Here is a 17,815-nt window from a genome sequence, read left to right as displayed (position 1 = left end):
AAAGAAATTGGGGACTAAGAGAGCACGAGGCCCCCCCGGGGCCCCAGCCCTGCCTTTCGGGATTAACCCAGAGAACAAACCGGCAGCCTCAATCCTGAGGCTGGAGGCCCCCAGCCAAGGTCTGTGACCGCCCCCCCCCGCCCCCCCGCGCCCTCTCCCCTCTGAGGACGAAGCTCCAGCCTGGCGGGATCCCAGAGCTTCAGGCATTGGGTTGAGGGCTTCCCTCATTTTGGGGGCATGAGGTTTCAGGCCAAAGCCAGACCCTGGATCAGCGTCCCCCCGCCCCCCGCCCCGGGCTGCGCCCCCCTCCCCTTGCTGAAGGCCACCCCTGGCCACTGCCTGCGCCTCCGAGAGCAGAGTGCCTGGCCCCTCGGGGGGAACGCTCCGCCCCAACCACGTGCCACTGCGTCGGACCACAGCCTAGCTCGGCCCGTCCCAGCTACCAACAGCCAACCTTTGTTCCTACACGAGGGAGTCCAGCCCTCTGAAGACGGTTGTGCTGATGCTCGGAGTTATGTTTCTCCTGCTAGACGCCCCAGCTGCCTCTGCTGTCTTGGATGCGACGCGGTCTGATGGCCTCACCACATCCCTGGTCCAGCTTGGCACAGACGCGGCACGTCCCATGCCCCTCAGGTTGACCCGTTCAACCGTCTCTGCCGAGTGGCAGGCCCTGGGCCCTGGGCATGGACTGAGATGGGGGGGGGAGAAGGAAGAAGGAAGAAAGCAGAGCTCCTGGCAGCAGCCTGGGCTCCAGACAAAGGCAAGCTCGGGCTAGAGAAGTTCTTACCTGGGGAGGGTCCAGGGGTCAAGCCGATCTCCCTGCGGAGGAGAGTTCCCTTAAGCTCCCTGACCTGAGGATGAGCAGGTGCGACCAGACGAGGGGAAGAGGGTCGGATCCAGGGGCAGGAGGGAGGCTGAGGGCTGCCGTCCGGGAGGCTGCGCCCTGCTCCGGCCAACCTGCCATCCCCAGGGCAGGTGAGCAGCCGGGCTGCCGCAGGCTAGCGGAGCCCAGCAAGGCTGCGAGGCAGGAAGGCCGGGCGGAGCTGACTCAGAAGCGTGTCCCTGGCGGCAGCACCAGGGAGACTTCGGCCCGAGCGGGTCTAGAGGCAGCAGCCAGGCCAGAGGCTGAGGCAGAGGGAGGGAGGGATTCCGTCACGCTCCTAAGACAGATTGGAAATATTTTTATTGGAAATATGTTTCTTAAAATATTTCTTTAAAACATTAGCCACATTATGGGTTAAACTGGCTTCAAAAGGCTTACCTGAGACCCTATTTCCACAGTTCAATGTTATTTTCATAAAAAGTACTCTCGAGAGCTAACGACTAATGTGGCATTGAACTTGGGGTTCAGCCTCTTTGGCAGCTGAGCTCTGCTTCGACCCTGACTCCGGCGGCCCTCAGGGTGCCAAGGGCCCATCTGCTGGTGGCTCATGGCACAAGCTGGGTCTCTGCCGGAGCCTGGCCTGTTTCCTCGACGGGCAGAAAGTCTCTGGGACAGAGTGAAGGCTGCCCAGGGGCCATTCGTGAAATGATCTGAGCTGGTTCCCACGACTCTCAAAGTTTACCACCAAAAGAGCAGAAAAGCTAATGCCTAGAGATGGTTCCACGACATCGTCTTTAAAGCCCTAAAGTTAACCCATCTGGGAGAGGAGGTCTTGGCTAATCGTGGCTGTTGTCCAGTCTTAAGGGAGGGCCTGAGGGTCCAGGCTGTGTGACTGAGATTGCCCAGCCTGCACTGAGGGGCCAGTATTTTATTTTTAACTTCTAGTCCATCGTGGAATGACACTGCTGTAATAAAAACAAGTTCCTGCAACCGAGCAGGGCCCCGTGGGGCCTTCCCAGAACAGAACCCCTGCTCCTGCTCTTGCTCATAGAAAATCTTTAGTCTCCTAGGCCTCTCCCAAGTTCCAAAGAGCAATTTTAATGAGAGAAGTGAGAAAATGCAGAAACAAAGGAAAATACTCAAGCAACACAAAGTTAAAGTGGTTTAGCCATAAAACAAAGTCAAGGACATTGAGCTCCTCTTCAAGGCCCATAGATAATATCCTGAGCCGTGTCCTTGAGCTGTTCGGCAAACACTAACCGTCCCCGACCCAAGAGGAAGACGGGGACAGCCACCCACCAGCAGTTGGGACCAAAGGCTGAGACGGAGATTCCTGAAACATTACCCGGTTGCCTCACCATCAGCCAATCAGGGTTGAGCAGAGGCTGGGGGGGGGTGGCTGCAACCCTCCCCCCTCCCCCGGCCTTTAAGCCCCTCCCCCAAAGCCCCAGGATCCAGTCTTTTGAGCACAGCTTCCCGGGCTCCCCTGCTTGGCCCCATGTTGGGCACCTGCCCGAACGCCGCATTTTCCTTCTCACGACGACTTGGTGCCAGCGGACTGGCTTTGCTGCAGATGCGGCTTTCGGTCACTAGCATCTCTAAGGAAGTGAAAGAACCACCACCTCCAAGACGCAAGCTGATTTTTAAATGATGAGATTCAGTGGACAGAACGTTACCTGCGAAATCGCTACAAGTTTCTGGTTGTCGCTCTGCGAGTCGGCCCTCTCCCAGTGGGGCCCTGCCCCCGGACAGGGCCATCTCTCTGGTCCCCGTCCGCGTCCGTCCGTGGGTGGGGTGCTGGGCCGGGCTGGGTCTGGGGCGGAGCGGATCACATCCTGCGGGGAAAACTGGCCCCACCGCCTGACGTGTGCCCGACCCCGCCTGGGGCGGGGCGCGTGGTGCGTTGTCCTTTGCCGTGGTCGCCAGAAATGGACGTGCGGTTGTGGTCACTTTAGAGCCAGAGCCAAGGCCCCAGGGTCCTTTCCTCCGGGGGGAGTGGCGTCAGTCCTGCAAAACCAACCGATCCTGGGACGTTCGGGGAAAAGGGAGAGCGTGGTTGTTTCTCAGGTGGCGGTGTTGCCTTCGGGGTGAAGCCAGAGGGGACACAGCGCAGAGGACAACGCAGGCCAACCCTCTGCCGGAGCCTGGCGCCGGGATGGCGTCCGTCGGTCACAGTGTCATGATGGTTCTCAATCCAGCTTCGCCAGGCGCTGCAGAAACGGCCTGGGGGAGCTCCTGCCTCTGCGCTCCGTTGGGTGCCGTTTGTCCAGACACCCGCCTGGAAGCGGTTCCCGGATGAAATCGGGGAGGGCGGCCGAGCCTGCGTCCTGGGTCCCCACAGCCTCCCGGGCTCTCCTGCACTGCTAGTGGTGAAGGCTGTGCTCTGGGTGGCCACCGAGCTGGCCTCGGGACCAGGAAAAGCCCAGGCCGTAAACAGTCCTGTGTGTCCATGGCAACGAGCAGCCAACATTTCACTTTTCAGGGCACAAAGGAGGTAATTACGTTCTTCTGGGGGGGGAGGGTTTCTAATCACAGTAATGCTGCCCCCCCCCAGGCCGGACGGCCCCCAGGGACTAATGAGCACCTGGCCGTGTGCATGGACTTTTGTCCCTGGAGGGCCTTTGAGATCCCTCCAGGCTTTTAAACTCCGCTGGTCACTTGCTAAGCCCCAGAAAATGTCCTCCTCATGGGTCAGAATGGCCGCCTCCGTCTTGGTTTTAAAACAAAGGCAAATCGACCGGTATCTCCTGCTGCGCAGCGCGGGCTGCTCTGTCAGAGGCATCCTCTCACTCCCTCCCGTGTGATCGTGCAGATGGATCGGGGCAGCGGAGGAGCAGAGCGTGGGGTCGCTGGGGATGGAGCAAGGTGCATCCTGGACAGTGGATGCACAGGTAAGGACCTGCCCTGCTTGAGGCCACGGCTCACACTCAGGCCTCATGACGGAGGGCAGTGCTCCGTGTTTTACAAATGAAAACAGCAGCACCTCCCTGACACCTCACGCATTCATCCACGGTCCACGTAGGAGCTCAAGCTTCGCTGGTTTCTAACACGAGGAACGCTTTCCAATCCCCAGCATGGTGTGTGCCTCAGGGGACGGACGAGGACACAGGTGCCTTTTGCTCATCATCAGAAACGCATCGAGCCTTTGCTCCGTACTAACTCCTTCGGTTTGGGTCTGTGCACGTGATGCGCTTACACTCTGCTGAAAGAGGAGACGCAGGTGGCAAATCAAGCCTCAGGTGCACAGAAGAAGCATCAGGAAATCATCCCGAGGGTACCAGATGCACAAGCATCCCTGTCATCTGCAGCTGCAGCGGGGCAGGAAGACTGCCCCACCCACCAACGCAGGACCTCAGGGCTGCCAGGCTTGCTAAGCACCCGTGTGCTGGGCGTTTGCCTGCCTTCCGGGCAAACCTAGTGCCAGTTGATCTGGGAGCACTTGGTACAGATGCTGAGCAGATACACAAAGCACCGAATTCTGTCCTGGGTTCAGTGTAGCTGGTGGTTGGTGGTTGCGGTTCATTCTAACCCTGGAAGGGTACCTGTTGTGGATTTGAGACACTGGGCGCCTGGGTGATGCAGGCCCTGGGTCTGGACATCTCTGGTGACCTGGTCTTGGGCGGGTTCCTGTAGGAGGATCACAGCCAACACCTCCTGTCTGCAGTTGGTGCTTAGAGATTTTTAAGTCACTCGACAGAGCCCTCTCTTTGGTAGGAATCGTCCTGAGAATCCGACAGCGTGATGTGCAAACGACCACATCTGCTGCTTTTACTTTTAACTCCTTGGGTATGTGTCGAGTGGCACACGTAGGTTTGTTTTTTGTTTTTTGTTTTTTTTGGGGGGGGGGGCTGCACCTGCGGCATATGGAGGTTCCCAGGCTAGGGGTCAAATTAGAGCTGCAGGCCGGTCTCCACCACAGTCACAGCAATGCTGGATCCTTAATCCACTGAGTGAGGCCAGGGATCGAACCCGCGTCCTCATGGATACTAGTCAGGTTCGTAACCTGCTGAGCCACAATGGGAGCTCCCACGCATAGCTTTTTATTTTTTTATTTTTATTTTTATTTTATTTTATTTTTTGTCTTTTGTCTTTTTGTCTTTTTGTTGTTGTTGTTGTTGTTGCTATTTCTTGGGCCGCTCCCGCGGCATATGGAGGTTCCCAGGCTAGGGGTCTAATCGGAGCTGTAGCCACCAGCCTACGCCAGAGCCACAGCAACGCGGGATCCGAGCCGCATCCGCAACCTACACCACAGCCCACGGCAACGCCGGATCGTTAACCCACTGAGCAAGGGCAGGGACCGAACCCGCAACCTCATGGTTCCTAGTCGGATTCGTTAACCACTGCGCCACGACGGGAACTCCCTTATTTTTATTTTTTAATTTTTTTTATTTTCCAATACAGCAAGGGGATCAAGTTATCCTTACATGTATACATTACAATTACATTTTTTTCCATGCATAGCTTTTTAAACGGCAGTCTTAGAAACAATGAATATCTGTGTCCAGCACTGGCACGTGTGGCAGCATCTGGCTGTGCACATGCGCCCTCGTTCTGGAAGGTGGGGCAGTGACACAGCCGTGGCCTCTGTGTGGCTGTGAGGCAGGACAGGAAGGCCTGGGTCCACTGTCTGAGCAGGACTTGCCATACAGGGAGCTGACACTTCTATCCCTTCCCTTCACAACTGCCAAGGGACGGGGCCTGGAAACACTCAATGGGAAAGAAGGAAGAGGCTTTGATTTCTCTGGAGCTGGTGCCCACTCCCTGTCCTCGGCCACCTCGCCTCCCTGCCGGCGTCATGCTGCTTTGCTGGCCCAGGGTCCCATCCTGCCCTCTGCCTGCGTGCAGTGTCAGTGACTCTACAGTTCTCTTGTCCCCTCCCTGTGGTGAGCAGCCCCTGTCACCCCCATGCAGCAGCTGCTTGGATCTCTGTCTCTCTACACAAGTGACAGCTCTCGAAGTGACAGCTCTCAACTCCGGACTTCAACTCCGCGAAGTCCAAACAAAGCCTCGTCCTCTCTCATGGCCACAGAACAGCTTCCCCTGCTGCCTAAGAAGTTATGCTGCATTCCTCGTTGTGGCTCAGTGGGTTAAGGACCTGGCGTTGTCTCCATGAGGACAGATGCCGATTTGATCCACAGCCTCGCTCAGTGGCTTAAGGGTCCGGTGTGGCTGTGGCTGTGGCTGTGTCTGTGCTGAGGGCCCACAGCTGCACCTCTGATTCGACCTCTAGCCCAGGAACTTTCATGTGCTGCAGGTGTGGCTATAAAAAGAAAAAAAGAAGCTATGTTTCTCTTTTGTCACTAACAGCATTATCACTGACAGGCATTGTCAGGCACCTGCCACAGGCCAGGATCTTGGTTCTGGGTGGTGAGCCCAGGGCGTCCCCTGCACATGACAGCCAGACTCCAGGATTATCCTCAGCAAGTGACACAGGGCACTGTGACAGACACCAAAGCTGAGGTGCCCGCTAGGTGGCCTCTGCAGAGGTGACATTTAAAGTGAGCCCTAGTCATGGGAAGAGCAACCTGGGCTGAGGGAACAGCAAATGCAGAAGCCCTGCGGCAGACAGTGCTCCTTGTGCAGTGCCCCGAGGCTAAGCCAAAAGGGAGCCTAGGTTGGGGGACGTGTGGGCAGGACCCAGAATACTGTAGTTTGGGGTTCACAGAGAAAGTGTCTGGACCACCTTAAAGGTTCACTGATGCTCTGTGGGGACCAGCGTGGATGTGGCAAGGAGGGAGGGGTGATGAGTGGGAAGACAGTCATGTGGCAGGTAGGAAAGGAGGATGGGGGTGGGTGGAGGTGGATGGAGGAGGATGGAGGAGGATGGAGGAGGATGGAGGAGGATGGAGGTGGATGGAGGAGGATGGAGGTGGTTGGAGGTGGGTGGAAAAGGATGGAGGAGGATGGAGGAGGATGGAGGAGGATGGGGGTGGGTGGAGGTGGATGGAGGAGGATGGAGGAGGATGGAGGAGGATGGAGGAGGGTGGAGGAGGATGGAGGAGGATGGAGGAGGATGGAGGTGGATGGAGGAGGGTGGAGGAGGATGGAGGAGGATGGAGGAGGATGGAGGAGGGTGGAGGAGGATGGAGGAGGATGGAGGAGGATGGAGGGGGATGGAGGAGGATGGAGGAGGATGGAGGAGGGTGGAGGAGGGTGGAAAAGGATGGAGGAGGATGGAGGAGGGTGGAGGAGGATGGAGGGGGATGGAGGGGGATGGAGGGGGATGGAGGAGGATGGAGGAGGATGGAGGGGGATGGAGGGGGATGGAGGAGGATGGAGGAGGATGGAGGTGGATGGAGGAGGATGGAGGAGGATGGAGGTGGATGGAGGAGGATGGAGGAGGATGGAGGTGGATGGAGGAGGATGGAGGAGGATGGAGGTGGATGGAGGAGGATGGAGGTGGTTGGAGGTGGGTGGAAAAGGATGGAGGAGGATGGAGGAGGATGGAGGAGGATGGAGGAGGATGGAGGAGGGTGGAAAAGGATGGAGGAGGATGGAGGAGGATGGAGGAGGATGGAGGTGGATGGAGGAGGATGGAGGTGGATGGAGGAGGATGGAGGTGGATGGAGGAGGATGGAGGAGGATGGAGGAGGATGGAGGAGGATGGAGGAGGATGGAGGAGGGTGGAAAAGGATGGAGGAGGATGGAGGAGGATGGAGGAGGATGGAGGAGGATGGAGGAGGGTGGAAAAGGATGGAGGAGGATGGAGGAGGATGGAGGAGGATGGAGGTGGATGGAGGAGGATGGAGGTGGATGGAGGAGGATGGAGGTGGATGGAGGAGGATGGAGGAGGATGGAGGAGGATGGAGGAGGGTGGAAAAGGATGGAGGAGGATGGAGGAGGATGGAGGAGGATGGAGGTGGATGGAGGAGGATGGAGGAGAATGGAGGAGGATGGAGGAGGATGGAGGTGGATGGAGGAGGATGGAGGAGGATGGAGGTGGATGGAGGAGGATGGAGGAGGATGGAGGAGGATGGAGGAGGATGGAGGTGGATGGAGGAGGATGGAGGAGGATGGAGGGGGATGGAGGGGGATGGAGGGGGATGGAGGAGGATGGAGGAGGATGGAGGTGGATGGAGGAGGATGGAGGTGGATGGAGGAGGATGGAGGAGGATGGAGGTGGATGGAGGAGGATGGAGGTGGATGGAGGAGGATGGAGGAGGATGGAGGAGGATGGAGGGGGATGGAGGGGGATGGAGGAGGATGGAGGAGGATGGAGGAGGGTGGAAAAGGATGGAGGAGGATGGAGGAGGATGGAGGTGGATGGAGGAGGATGGAGGAGGGTGGAAAAGGATGGAGGAGGATGGAGGAGGATGGAGGAGGATGGAGGTGGATGGAGGAGGATGGAGGTGGATGGAGGAGGATGGAGGAGGATGGAGGTGGATGGAGGAGGATGGAGGTGGATGGAGGAGGATGGAGGAGGATGGAGGTGGTTGGAGGTGGATGGAGGAGGATGGAGGAGGATGGAGGAGGATGGAGGAGGATGGAGGGGGATGGAGGAGGATGGAGGGGGATGGAGGGGGATGGAGGGGGATGGAGGAGGATGGAGGAGGATGGAGGGGGATGGAGGGGGATGGAGGAGGATGGAGGAGGATGGAGGTGGATGGAGGAGGATGGAGGTGGATGGAGGAGGATGGAGGAGGATGGAGGTGGATGGAGGAGGATGGAGGTGGATGGAGGAGGATGGAGGAGGATGGAGGGGGATGGAGGGGGATGGAGGGGGATGGAGGAGGATGGAGGAGGATGGAGGAGGGTGGAAAAGGATGGAGGAGGATGGAGGAGGATGGAGGTGGATGGAGGAGGATGGAGGAGGGTGGAAAAGGATGGAGGAGGATGGAGGAGGATGGAGGAGGATGGAGGTGGATGGAGGAGGATGGAGGTGGATGGAGGAGGATGGAGGAGGATGGAGGTGGATGGAGGAGGATGGAGGTGGATGGAGGAGGATGGAGGAGGATGGAGGAGGATGGAGGGGGATGGAGGGGGATGGAGGGGGATGGAGGAGGATGGAGGAGGATGGAGGAGGGTGGAAAAGGATGGAGGAGGATGGAGGAGGATGGAGGTGGATGGAGGAGGATGGAGGAGGATGGAGGAGGGTGGAGGAGGGTGGAGGAGGGTGGAAAAGGATGGAGGAGGATGGAGGAGGATGGAGGTGGATGGAGGAGGATGGAGGAGGATGGAGGAGGATGGAGGTGGATGGAGGAGGATGGAGGTGGATGGAGGAGGAGGGAGGAGGGTGGAGGAGGGTGGAGGAGGGTGGAGGAGGGTGGAGGAGGATGGAGGAGGATGGAGGAGGATGGAGGGGGATGGAGGAGGAGGGAGGAGGATGGAGGAGGGTGGAGGAGGGTGGAGGAGGGTGGAGGAGGATGGAGGTGGATGGAGGAGGAGGGAGGAGGATGGAGGAGGGTGGAGGAGGGTGGAGGAGGGTGGAAAAGGATGGAGGAGGATGGAGGAGGATGGAGGAGGATGGAGGAGGATGGAGGAGGATGGAGGAGGGTGGAAAAGGATGGAGGAGGATGGAGGAGGGTGGAGGAGGATGGAGGGGGATGGAGGTGGATGGAGGAGGATGGAGGAGGATGGAGGAGGATGGAGGGGGATGGAGGGGGATGGAGGAGGATGGAGGTGGTTGGAGGTGGATGGAGGAGGATGGAGGAGGATGGAGGTGGATGGAGGAGGATGGAGGAGGATGGAGGAGGATGGAGGTGGATGGAGGAGGATGGAGGAGGATGGAGGAGGATGGAGGAGGATGGAGGGGGATGGAGGGGGATGGAGGGGGATGGAGGGGGATGGAGGTGGATGGAGGAGGATGGAGGAGGATGGAGGAGGATGGAGGTGGTTGGAGGAGGATGGAGGAGGATGGAGGTCGATGGAGGTGGGTGGAGAAGTATGGAGCAGGGAGAGGAGGATGGAGGGTGGTGAGGGTGGGGAGACCAGACTCCTTAGCTTCAGGCCTCGGTGGAGCCGGTGCGGGAAGCGTTCACTGTGGGCTCCCAGTGGGTGGCACCAAGCTGGGGATCACATGGGGATCACGCGGGGATCACGTGGGGATCACTAGCTCTGGAAGAAGCCGGCTACACTGTGCTCAGCAGCAGAAGAGCACTGAGCATGATTTAATTCTGTTGTTAGAAAGACCCCTTGTGACTCTGCAGTGATGTGCACGTCGGCTATTGTGCTCCTACAGACAACAGAGGGGACAGGTCCGTTTGTTAGCGTGACTCATACACTAGTTTTTACCCCATCTTCACCAAATGCAATGAGAGACTTTGAAAATGCATGTTTAGGAAAGCACGACCAGTTGAAAAAGAATACACCCTGGCCCCCACCTCTTCTTCCTTCTGCACTGCAGGTTCGTCTGCAGAGACACCCCCCCCATCTACTGATTCCCCCCCACACCCGCCTTCACAGGGGTCCTGGTTCGTTCCTCGTTGCCCAAGTCCCAGAAGCTTAATTACCTTGGTTCTCTCTGGGGAAGGAGGGGCAGGTAAAGGAGTGGCTTTAAAGGAGCTCTTCTCTCAGCCCAAATTGTAGGCGAGTCTTTTAATTAATTAAACAACTTAACTGAACACTTAACCGAACAACTTAACTGAACACTTAACCGAACCGAACAACTTAACTGAAACGGATTATTTCCGTTAGTACTACGCAGGAACTTCCGGTGCGTTTTTTGTATTCCTTGTATGTCATCAGGATCCCGTTGGCGCTTTTTACTTGGTTTTAAATGTTACTCACCTTTTCTGAATCTCTTATTCTGTGCTTTGCCCCCGCAGCCTCCCAAGGTGCTGTTCCTGCCTCGCCAACACGGCCCTGCAGGTGATTTTCTGTTGACTAGCAGCTGCCATTGGCACAATATTCCTCCCAGAAGCTCCCACCTGTAGCTTGAGTCACATCCCCTCCCCAGATAAAATGAGGGCGTTGTGGCCTTTATATGCATTCAGGGCGGGATTTACTTCCATCTGTAAAGTATGTTTTAGGGTTTGTATAGCGAGTTCTTCTGTTCAAAAGAAAACTTCAGAGAATAACTCAACAGAAAACGTGTGTATTAGGCAGGTTTGAAGCTGGAGGAGCTGCAGGGGAGAGGGATTGATTCAGAGAAGAGGGAGAAGGAGGCAGTGAGGGGGGAAGCTGAGCAGCAGGGTGTCCAGCGTAGGAAGAGCCCGCGGTCCGGCTCGGAAACAGCTGGGAAAGGCCTATACCCCGCAGTCATCGGAGAACCGACGGTTCAGGCAACTAGAAACAGAGCCCAGAAATGCACCCGAAGCCCCAGCGGCTTGAAGAGCTCCCAGCCCTGTCCTGCCCCCAAGGCCAGCTGGAGCCCAGGCGGCCCCCTCTTTAGGATGCCTCTTGGGCCCAGAGACCAAGGGAGCCCTCGGGTCAGAAGGGCCTCCAGCCCCGAGAGGATGCAGCCGGGAGTGGGGGGGGGGGGACCACGGGAAGGGAGGACGGGCTTTGTCATCACACAGCAGCCGCCGAGACAGACCACACCGCACGCTGTTCAACCTCCTACGCTTTTTTGGCCACATCTGCAATATGTGGAAGTCCCCAGGCCAGGGATCGAACCTGCGCCACAGCAGCGACTGGCGCCACAGCAGCGACAATGCTGGACACTTAACCCATCGCCCCCCAGGAGAACTCCAAACCTTAAGCCCTTTTAAAGACCTGAAGTCACATTAATTATATTGCTTGAGATAGTGGCGTTAAGATGGACACATCAGTAACCGAAAGATACCTGGAAAACCCCCAGCTTTTTGGACCGTAACCTATTTCTACATAACCCATAGGTGAAGAGAGAGAGTGTGGAGAAAACTTGGGAAATATCTATTCACTGAATAAAAATTAAAACAAAATTTCAGAATTAGAGGGCTCTCGTTGGAGCAGTGCTTAGGAAAAAATAGATTTAAATGCTTACATTTGAAAATAAATAACGTCTCAGATCAAGAAGACTCTAGCTAGGAAAATAAGAATAAACCAAACCAAAGCAAACAGATAGAAGACATAATAAAGCAGAAATCGAGGGAACAGAAATCTAAAGACATCAACAGCTGCCTCTTTGAAACCCCAATGACGTTGAAAAACCTCTCGATAGACTGATAAAGAAAATAAAGATGCAAATGATGACCATGAGGAATGGGAGAGGGGCTCTCGCCACGGCCGAGACGTGGCAGAGGGAGACGGGAGAAGAGCTCGGAGCTGCGTCTGACAGCTGAAGCGACCACTTTCTCGAAAGACAGGAGAAACTCACTCAAAGGAGGAGACAACCCAGTTGCCCGGCACCTATTAAAGAAATTGAAGTCACGGTTAAAAACTGAACAAATCTAAGCCCATGTAATTTCACCTGAAAATTTTATCAAACATCTAAGAGATCAACCCTTACAGACTCTTCCAGAAAACAGGGGCGGCAGGAACCCGTCCCAATCCATGTAACAAGGTCAGCCTTACCCTAATACAAAACGAGACGAAGGTGCCTAAGAATACTCCTTGAAATGAATCGCAGCAATGCTTTTTTGGATCCGACTCCTAAAGCAATGGAAATAAAACCAAAAATAAACAAGTGGGACCTAATTAAGCGTAAAAGCTTTTGCACAGCAAAGGAAGCCATCAACAAAATGAAAAAGACAACCTGTGGGCTGGGAGAAAATATTTGCAAATGATGCGACCAACGAGGGGTTAAATCTCCAAGATACATGAACAAACGCACATGACTCGATATCAGAGAAGCCCAGCAACTCAGCCAAAGATGGCAGAAGACCTGAACAGACATCCATCCAAGGAAGAGAGGCAGGTGGCCATCGGGTACCGGAAAAGACACTCAGCGCCACCTAATTATTAGAGAAAAGCACATCAAAACTGCAATGAGGTATCGCCTCACGGTGGTCAGAATGGCCATCGTGACAAGTCTACAAACGTACATACTGGAGAGGGAGGGGCGGAAAGGGAGCCCTCCCACGAGCCGGTGGGAATGTAAACTGGTACAGCCACCATGGAGAACAGTATGGAGGGCCCTCGAAAAGCTAAAAACAGAGTGGGCATAGGACCCTGCAGTTCTGCTCCTGGGCACATATCCAGAGAAAACCATAATTTGAAAAAAATACATGCATCCCACTGTTCCTCGCAGCACGCCTTCCAATAGCCAAGACACGGAGGCAACCTGAGGCTTCACCAACAGGTGAATGGATAAAGAAGATGTGGTACATACGCAATGGAACGTCACTCAGCCACAAGAGGAATGAAATACTGCCACTTGCTGCCACGTGGATGGACCTGGAGAAGACCCCATGAAGTGAAGGAAGCCAAGGACAAGCATCATATGAGATGGCTGATGTGTGGAATTACAAAAATAAAACAACTGCACTGATTTACAAAACAGACTCACAGACTTTGAAGACAAACTTAAACAAAGGGGAGTTTGGGGGGAGGGATAAGTTAGGAAGTTGGGATTACCCCAAACGCACTATTAACATAAGACAGGTAAACAGCAAGGCCCTACTGTGCAGCACAGGGAACTCTACTCAATATTTTGTAATGACCTGTAATGGAAAAGAATCCAAAAACGAATATACACATCCCACCGAAAAGTCTCCCCTGCGCCGGACACCTGAAACTAACGCTGTAAATCAGCCAGACATCTATTTAAAAATTAAACACAGATTTTAAAATTAAACCTTAAAAGCAGGGACAATGACCTGCATCCTTCTCTGGAACGAGGGATACGGCGCCTTGGTGGACATCTTTGGATTTTTCTGGGCGTGCGTATTCTCGGTTTTCGCCGCTTCTCTGGGCAGGTCGTCGCGGGTGTGCTCCGCGGTCAGCTCCTGGAGGCCCCCAGCCTTTCTCCTTCCGGGATAAAACCGAGGTGCTTCCCTCCCTTGCACACGACTCACCCCTCACCTCTCTGGAGTCTTCGGACAGCGGGGCGTCCTCTGTTCACAGTTGGTCCAACGATCTTCTTAATGATAATTTTCATCTTGACGCTGCTGCCTCGGCTGGAACTGCCTTTTCCAGGGCGACCGTCGCCACGCTTTTGCCCCTCCCGGAGGCCAGCCCCACAGGTGCTGCGTGCGTCCGATTTCGAAGGCTTGGTCCCCGAGGGGCGGCTCTGGGGCATTGCCAGGGTCACCTGGGTCGAAACGATGTCTCTGTGAACACCTGAGGCCGAGAATCTGGCTCTGAAGGTCTCTCTTCAGAGCAGGCTGTGCCCTCCTCCAACGCCACCGGCCACTTCTCCCACAGAGCATCATCCGGCCAGGCCTCCGGAGGACCAAAGCCCCAGGGCGTCTTGAGAAGGACTCTGGAGAGACCCTGAGGGGGAGCTGGTTGGCAGGGCTGCTGAGTGGCGGACCACAGAGCCGGGAGCGGGCGTGATTGCTGCCGGGTGCGCGTGGCTCTCTGCACAGCAGCAGGGAACTGGGGCAGCAGCAGCACAGGCAGGACAGGAGTGTCTGGAGGCCAGTGGGCGTCTGTTCGCCACCTGCCACGCGACGACAGGCTTGCTCTCAACAAGATGAGGTATGAGACACAGCCTGGGAGAAAAAGTCTCCGCTGCTTGCAGCGCTGAAATACAGAGGAAACAAAAACAATTAAGCGAGGAAAATGTGACCTGTGGGCAAAGATCAAAGAACTCAGGCTCCCTTTTCCTTAGAAATGGGCGACTCGAGAACTGATGGGTGCCTAGTATCCCCCCACGTCACAGAGACATCCTCCGTTTCAGTCCCTGCTGACTCTCAGGAAATGCACGAAAAGGATCAAGACGGAAGTAGGCTCTCGGATGTAAAGAAAAAAGTCTGGAGTTCCCGTCGTGGCGCAGCGGTTAACAAATCCGACTGGGAACCATGAGGTTGCGGGTTCGATCCCTGCCCTTGCTCAGTGGGTTAAGGATCCGGCGTCACCGTGAGCTGTGGTGTAGGTCGCAGACGCGGCTCGGATCCTGTGCTGCTGTGGCTCTGGTGCAGGCCGGCGGCTACAGCTCCGATTAGACCCCTAGCCTGGGAACCTCCATATGCCACGGGAGCAGCCCTAGAAAAGGCAAAAAGACTAAATAAATAAATAAATAAATGGATACTGTCAGGCATTTGAGTGAAAAAGAAAAAAAGGAGAAAAAAGTCTTTATCTAAGGAACAATTGAGGATTATTGTTAAAACTCCATTTTGGTTTCAAAAGTCATGGTCATTGATGGAGTTCCCACTGCGGCTCAGCGGGTTAAGAACCTGACATAGTGTCCGTGAGGATGCAGGTTCGATCTCTGGTCTTGTTCAGTGGGTTGAGGAGCTGGTGTTGCTGCGACTGTGGCGTATGCCGACCCTGGTCCAGGGTACTTCCTTATGCCACAGGTGCAGCCGTAAAAAGAAAAAAGATACGTTTATCCATACCTCTTTGAAGCTATATAAGTAGTGAATACTGATATAAGAGTGGAAAAAGATGATTTTTGAAGTCTCTAACTGGGTTGAAAGAAATAAATGACTCTTCACGTTATGCACTTTACCGTGAAATTCTCAAATAACAGTGCTGCAGATTAACTGAAGATAATAAATCGGCAGACTTCCTGTGGACACATAGAACCCCGAGGAAGCTGGCCAAGGGGAGCAGTGGCTGGTGTGGACAAGCAGTAAAATCCTGCCTCTGTCTCCTTGTTCTTCCAGGAGGGAGGGCCTCCCATCGGAGCGGGGCCTGCCTCCGTTTCCTGGGGTCCCCAGGGGCCAAAGCCCTTTCTGCTCCCAGAAGTGACCCATGGGACATACGGTTTCCACACAGGCTTCTGTCTCTCCCTCCTCATCCCTCAGAAGGCTGCCTTCCGAGATCGAACGTTTTTAAAGAGCGCGAGGAAAACACATGTGATTTCACCGCGCGCACACTCGGGCTCCCAGAACGGAGCCTGCATTTTGAAATCTGCACCCAAAAAGCAATCGCTCATTACATTAGTCACTTCTTCCTGCTCGTTCCCAGAATAGCTGCCAAATGAGTCTGGTGCTTCCTCATTCACAGACCCAAACCCGGCCCTAATCACTCTATTGCCACACGCACCTTGTTAAAAAGAGCGTGGTCACAAAGCCGTTTTATGGCCCTTTTCTCTTAAACAACTGTTTTCGTGAAATCTAAAAATGACTATAATTACTCTTCGTATTTGGGGATTTCGGGAACAGCCCTGAGTAATTGTCTCCAATACCACTTCTCCAAGAACAGAGGGACTGCTCGGTTTGGAGACACAAACAGATCTGGAGAAGAAGCAAACCCTGCCTGCCTCCCCGAAATGCAGCAAAAGGCAGCGAGGAACGGAGCCAGTGGCTCTGTCCACGTCACTCACTTATCCCAGGGACAGCCCGGCCGCCCACCGTGCAAAGACAGAGGAGTTAGAACCGTCCAGAGGAGCGGCTGTGAGCCTCTATTGAAGGCACAGCATCACACGTCCCTCGGCCAGCACAGCTCTTTGCACCCTGGCTCAGAGCTTCGTCGCTCAGGACCTCACATCAGAGCTGTTGCAGCTCTTGGCATCAGAGAGTTCAGCTACGGACCGGCTGCCGACACGTCATCTGAACGGCCTGGTGCTGTGTGTGAGAAGGTCACGGCGGTGCTTCTGTATTTCCAGACCCTGGACCAGCCTTGCTGTCTGAAGCACAGCCTACCTGCCCCACGCTTCCCTGGAGGGCCTCCCACGCTATGTCCTGCAGCCCGTGTCTGTCTGTTCTCGGTTAACTGTGCTGAAAACAGGGCTTCCTGGAGGATCCTGGCCATCCCGGGAGCCTGGAGAGCCACTGGATACAGCTGAGGGTCATTTATCTCTTACTCTCTTCAGCCAGTCCTGAAAGCATGTCTGTTTTCTGAAGAATGAATTTAAGGGACAGCAAAAGTAAAAGTAATTAATCAACTTTTCACAAGTCGTGAGAGCCAATCACTGGAACAACCTCTGACCCTTAGAAGGAAACTGGCCTCTGCCATGTCCACTTGGAAGGAGCCACATGGGGACAGCAGGGAGGGAGGGAGGGAGGCAGACCCCCGAGCACCCCCACGGCTGGCTGTTCTGTCCCAGAAACGGCCAGAGCCCTCTGCTCATGGAGGAGGGCAGACCACCCTGTGGACGTGGGAGACTCCTGGGCTGCTCTCCAGGCCGGGCCCCTCCTCCGACCCTCCCTCCCACGGCCAAGTCCAGGCTGGCACTGCCCTCAGCTTCCTGTCCCAAAGGGGTGAAAGGGACAGAAAGTGAAGCGGAGGATACAATGTACCCACACGGGTCCTAGCTGAGAAAAACGCACAGGAGCGCCGAGGAGCCCCTCGGGCCTGGGGAGGCTGGGGGGAGCCTTCCCACAGCGGGGAGGGACAGGCAGGGCTTGGGCGGGTCCCAGGGCGGAGCACCTGGCCCTGCTCCCCACAAGGTGCTGACAGCGTCGAGGTGTCACGTCCAATCGGCCCGATTTGAAGTGCGTCTGAGTGAATCTGCTTAGCGTCCCGCCTCCTGCACGCTGCCACCTCCGTCTGGGGAGTTTTGATTTCATTTCTTATTGATTATTCTCCCCATTCAAATTCAGAGCGTGTGCGTTCTCCCTGAGTGCTGAGGCCGCTGGATGCCGAGGACGGCAGGTGCCAAGGACGGTGGGAGCGAAAGGGTACAGCCTGCCACCTCCTGTGGGCGCCTGGCTTCCCAGCCGCTCTAGGGCCAGGCCCTGTGGCTGGTGCCACTGGTCACGCAGCTGGTGCCCTCACATTAGGAGCTCCCGGGCCGGTGGTGGCCGCCCCCGGCTGCTGAGCCCATTAAGGACCCTGGGCCGTCCTGGCCTCAAGAGCAATCTGGGGAAGGGGCAGCTCAGATCGCCCCCATCCCCGTGCCCCCTGATTGGGGCTCGCCGGCCCAGCAGGGCTCCAGGAGCTGAGACTGAAACACGCCTGAGCCTCCGTGTCGCCCCAGGGGCATGGCGGCTCCAGGACCTGAGTGGCAGCGCCAGCGCGGCCTTAGTTTAGAATAATTGCAAGGTGGGACCCAGGCCCGTGGATGCAGCCCCGAATCTAATC

The 17,815-nt window shown here is 55.9% G+C and overlaps 1 long non-coding RNA gene across 2 annotated transcripts in view; it reads right to left on the bottom strand.

Moving 5' to 3' along the window:
• The window catches only part of LOC110255867 (uncharacterized), a 477,486-nt gene that overhangs the window by 1,376 nt on the left and 458,295 nt on the right, over nucleotides 1–17,815 (bottom strand). Inside the window, exons 6-9 of one of the 2 annotated variants that reach the window (XR_014819983.1) lie at nucleotides 13,501–14,368; nucleotides 2,500–4,025; nucleotides 788–1,160; nucleotides 455–688 (exon numbers count right to left, since the gene is read on the bottom strand). This is a non-coding gene — a long non-coding RNA (uncharacterized LOC110255867). The remainder of the gene's footprint in view (nucleotides 1–454; nucleotides 689–787; nucleotides 1,161–2,499; nucleotides 4,026–13,500; nucleotides 14,369–17,815) is intronic. The other variant, XR_014819982.1, reaches the window with a different exon arrangement.

This window comes from Sus scrofa, chromosome 11, assembly GCF_054392235.1.
Source record: "Sus scrofa isolate SSC_HxYL_T2T_F1_AM1 chromosome 11, Sscrofa_HxYL_maternal_Yorkshire_Landrace_v2.0, whole genome shotgun sequence".
Lineage (NCBI taxonomy): Eukaryota > Metazoa > Chordata > Mammalia > Artiodactyla > Suidae > Sus > Sus scrofa.
This window is presented reverse-complemented; position numbering and strand designations above follow the sequence as displayed.